The following is a 5,114-nucleotide window of genomic DNA, read 5'->3' on the forward strand; positions in this document are numbered from 1 at the left end:
AGGAATACCAATACTCATATATGGCAAAGCAGGTTTCAGACCAAGATTAATGAAAAGAGACAATGAAGGTCACTCCTTACTAATAAAAGGAGCAATATAACAAGAGGAAATAGCAATTCTTAACATATATGAGCCAAACATAGGTGCACCCAAATTTATTAAAAAACACTACTGGATTTAAAAGCACAGATGGACTTCAACACTCTACTCTACTAATAGATAGATCATCCAGACAAAAAAATCAGCAAATAAACCTCAGAATTAATTGATACAATAGACCAAGTAAACATCTAATGTATTTCATCCAGCAACTGCATAATACACATACACATACCTATCCAAAATATACTTTAGGAAACAAAGCAAGTCTTAACAAATGTAAGAAAATTGAAATAACTTCTTGTATTCTATCAGAACACAATGGAATAAAACTAGAACTCAACAACAAAAGAAACTGCAGAAAAAATTTAAATACTTGGGGATTAAACAACTTATTGTTGAATGACTAATGGGTCATCAAAGAAATGAGTGGGGAAATGAAAAAGTCTCTAGAATCTAATGAATATGAAAACACAAGCTACAAGAACCTTTGGAATATAGCAAAGAGGTAAAGTTTATACAGCTGAGAGTAAAGTTTATAGTTTTGAACACCTATTTTTAAAAAACAGAGAGCTCATAAGTAAATAATCTAATGATAACCTTAATCTTTTAGAAAAACAAGAACAAGTGAAACCCCAAAACTAGAAGATGGGAAGAAACAATAAAAATCTGGGCTAAAATCAATGAAATTGAGACAAAAAAAATACAACAAATCAATGCAACCAAAAGTTGGTTCTTAGAAAAGATAAATAGGACTGATAAACCCATATCCAATCTGACTAGAATGAGGATGGAAAATATACAAATCAATAAAATTAGAGTTGAAAAAGCAGCTATCACAACAAATACCAATGAAATCCAGAAGGCCATCAGGGAATATTTCAAAAACCTATATTCAAATGAACTGCAAAATCTAGAAAAATGGATAAATTTCTAGATGGTCTTGAACAACCACAACCACCTAAATAGATATATAACAAGCAATGAGAGTGAAGCAGTACTAAAGAGTCTCCCAACAAGAAAAGCCCAGAACCTGATAGATTTACTGCCAAATTCTACCAGACCTTTAAAGAACTAGTAACAATACTTCCTTTGGTAGTGAAGGAACACTACCAAACTCATTCTATGAAGCCAGCATTACAGTCATTACAAAATTAGACAAGGTTGCAACAAAAAAGAGAATTATGGACCAATCTTTTTCATGAACATAGATGCAAAAATTCTCCATAAATGGAACTCAACAGCACATCAAAAAGATCATACACCATGATAAAGTCAGTTTCATTCCAGGAATGCAAGTGTGGTTCAACATATGCAGAGCAATAACTGTAATATAACATACAAACAGAGTAAAGGGCAAAAAAAATCACATGATCATTTTAATAGCTGCAGAAAAAGCCTTTGAAAAATTCAACATCCTTTCATGATCAAAGCTCTGAAGAAAGGAGGAATAGAAGGAACATACCTTAACATAATAAAGGTTATATACAACAACCCTACAGCCAATATCATATTAAATGGATAAAAACTGAAATCATTTCCCCTACAGTCAGGAATGAAACAAGGATGTCCACTCTCCCCAAACTTACTGAATAAGATAGGTGGAAGAAATAAAAGGAACACAAATAGGGAAGGAAGAAGTCAAATTATCCCTATGTGCAGATATTATTTTATGCCTGAAAGACCCTAAAACCTCCACTAAAAAATATTTTAGACATCATAAACACTTTCAGAAAAGTAGCAGGATACTAGTTAGGTGCCAGTGGTTCATGCCTGTAATCTTGCCTACTTGAATGACTGAGATTGGGAGGACCATAATTTAAAAGACCCCCTGTTGTTGCAGGAGGGCTCAGACAGAGATTGAGAGGGCACCAAAGCTTTCAGGAAGCAAGTTTATCAAGCAAGCCGACAAGAACAAAGCAAACTAGTCCAAAAGCTGAGCCCCAAGAACAAGGAGGTGGGCATTTATTATATGCCATTTAGAGCAGGTTACAGAAACAATGGGAGAGGGTAGAGCTTGTTTCATACATAATCATATGTTATTTCATTGGTTGTTTTAACTTTTAGGGTGAGGTGACCCTTGTCTGGTCAACAGGTAATATTCCCCAACTGTGGTTTTCCTCTGTTTCACTGTAGCACTCATTAATCTCCCTTCCCCCTCCCTGGCTTCCTGCCACATTCCCCCATTTGATTCTTGGATCCACTTCTGAGTTAAAGAGCATCATCTTGATAAAGACTGCAATACCAGGGAGATTAGGCTTGGTAATATCAGGCATGCTCCTAGGACAAGGAATGTTATCCTTACTAAGGTCTTGAACCCACCTAGGGTTGAGAACTAGCTCCTGAATAGATCATTGGGGCTCCATCCCTTCCAGCTCTGCACAGGGACATGGGCAAGCTTTTTCATCTTGTCATTAATCTGTAAACAACAGCTACTCAGATTGAGATTATTTTAGGCAATTGTAAACTAAGGGAAATTAGTCAGTAGGTGAGGTTGGGGCTCCATGTAATTGGGAGCCCACCACCATTGAGTCTCCTGAGTAGTGTCATTGTAAAGCTTTTGTCCCAAGCAGATCAAGTCCCCTACTTGGGTAGAGAATTGGCCTTTTTGATGGGAGATACAGTAATTCCCAATAATAGAGGTATTTTAGAGCTAAATGCTCTCCCAGTGGCTGGGGGAGTGGTTTCATTAAAGGGCTCTTGTGGGTTTAGTTTTCTTCACCTCCCAAGACTAATGGCCTCCCATATTCATTCCCCCAAAAATGTAACATAAAGTTACATTCAGAGTTTGTGCTATGGATTCAGCTTCCTCAGTGAGGGGAACAGGTTTTTTGTTTTAAATGAGATGGGAAACTCACTTTGTATCTCCTCATAAAAAGAGTGAAAGCCCTGGTATGAGGAACTCTCATGAATGGTCATGATGAGTTGAAAATGCAGTGAAATACTGGGATCTGTTCCAAACTTTTCCCCAACCTTTTAGCCTGTTTCATTGAGGCTTAAAATAGTGAAATTTACAGGGTTACAGGCACCAAAAGTGTAATTGGGGATTGCTTTCCTTTTTTTGTAGATCAGCAGTTTCATGTGAGATATGGACCTTCCCATTTAGCCAAATTGTCCACCTTTCACAACCCCAATAAGGACAGTAGAATTGTTCTTAGTACACACAACTGGATGTCCCACTGTCATCTTTTGGGCACTTATACTTGTCATTTAACCTGTAGGTCCTTTCCCAGGCTAGCTCCCCAACAGTTGCCCCAAGGTCCAGTGTTTTTAGCTATTGTGGCACACAGTTCAAAGTATATGGACATAGGTTTGTTGGGGTCATTAACCTGGGTGTGGTTAACAAGCTTTTCAGTGTTGGTGAAGCTTTGGACCTCTAGCCATTGCTCCCAAGGGCAATAGATGGGGTTAAAACTGATATAATGACCAACATGAAAGCACACTGAGTAGGTGGTATGGTTGGGGGTACATGACCCAACAATGGTGCCTGCACAGGAATAATAAGTATGGAAAACCAGAGTTTTGGTAACAGCACTCCCTGAGCAGGGAGAGTGCATACATGAGTCACAGTCCAAAGCCTGGGGGTCCCCAGGTAAAGAGCTGACTGAGATTAGCAAGAATACACGGAATGGATTCACCCTCAAAGGTGAGATGGGCAACTGCTCAAGCTCCCACCTTGTGTAGACTACTCAGCTTCCAGAGTGACTAGATCAGGACTGACATCTCATTGTCTGTGGTCTCCTGTTGTCTCCTGGGAAGCAGGGTCCTTTCGGGGAAGGGCATAGGTGTTGTAAGGTGAGGCTGGATCAGGGATGCACTCCCATTTGAGGGGAGCTGGCTTCACTCAGCTGTGGTGGATCCAGAGAACAATCTCTGCTATTTAACTGCAGTGGGGATGGAGAAAACAACAATAAAAGGGCTCCTCCAGTGGGGCTTCAACAGTTGAACATTCCATTCCTTTACCCAAGGAGCATCCCCTGGTTTATAAGGGTGTGTGGGAGTTGTCAGACTAATGGAGTGTCTCTCTCTTACCCAGTCATTGATTTTTGAGAGTCAATGGAGGGTCTGTATCTGTTGTCTCAGGGTGAGGTCATCTATTTCCTTAAGGTCCCCTTGCAGGCCCTTGACTAAAGGGGGTGGACCCCAAAAAAGAATTTCAAAAGGGGAGAGACCCATCCATTTGGTGAGGATTGACCTAATCCTGAGCAAGGCTATGGGCAGTAATTGATCCCCCTGTAGGTGGATCTCCTGGCATAGTTTTCCCAATTGCAATTTTAGAGTCCTGTTTATACCCTGTATTTTTCCTGAACTCTGGGAATAGTAGGCCATGTGCAGTTTTTAAGTTGTTCCTAATCTCTTAGCCATTAACTACCACCTCAGTCACAAAGGCTAGCCCATTGTCTGACCCATTAGACACAGATATTCTGAATTGAGGGATGATTTTCTTTAACAGGAACCTGGCCACTTCTCAGGCTTTCTCTGTCCAAGTGAAGAGGGTTTTGTCTATCCTGGGATGGTGTAAACAAATATCAGCAAATATTTACGTCTTGGCCCTTGTCAGGGATTGTTTCTGACACACAGACTGCACCTTTCAGATACTGTCTTACTTATGCTGAAGAGCTCAAAGAAATAAAAATGCTGAACCAAGGTGGTCTTGAGAGCTGTCTGTCCTAAGTGCGTACCTTAATGGAACTGCTTGACAAATGTGGGAGCCAGTGACTCAAACATGGCAATGCACCATCAGTAAACTTCCACCATCCATCTGGTAGAAAATTTCCTCCTTCAGTCTCAAACCAATCCTGTTCTTGTGAAGTATACCATGGATCCCATTTAAATAAGGGACACAGGAACAAGGCAGCTGCCAGTGAGGCTGAGGTTTGTCCTCTGTAAGGGCTGCTCACTTGGCTTCCTTATCGTCCTTTCAATTTCCCCAAAAGCTGTTGTTCTCCCCTTTAGTGTGCCCTCAGCAGTGCATGATTGCTACTCACTTAGGGGCCCATTCAGCTTTTAGTAAT

This window comes from Castor canadensis, chromosome 3 (genome assembly GCF_047511655.1).
Source record: "Castor canadensis chromosome 3, mCasCan1.hap1v2, whole genome shotgun sequence".
In the NCBI taxonomy this organism is placed as follows: Eukaryota; Metazoa; Chordata; class Mammalia; order Rodentia; family Castoridae; genus Castor; species Castor canadensis.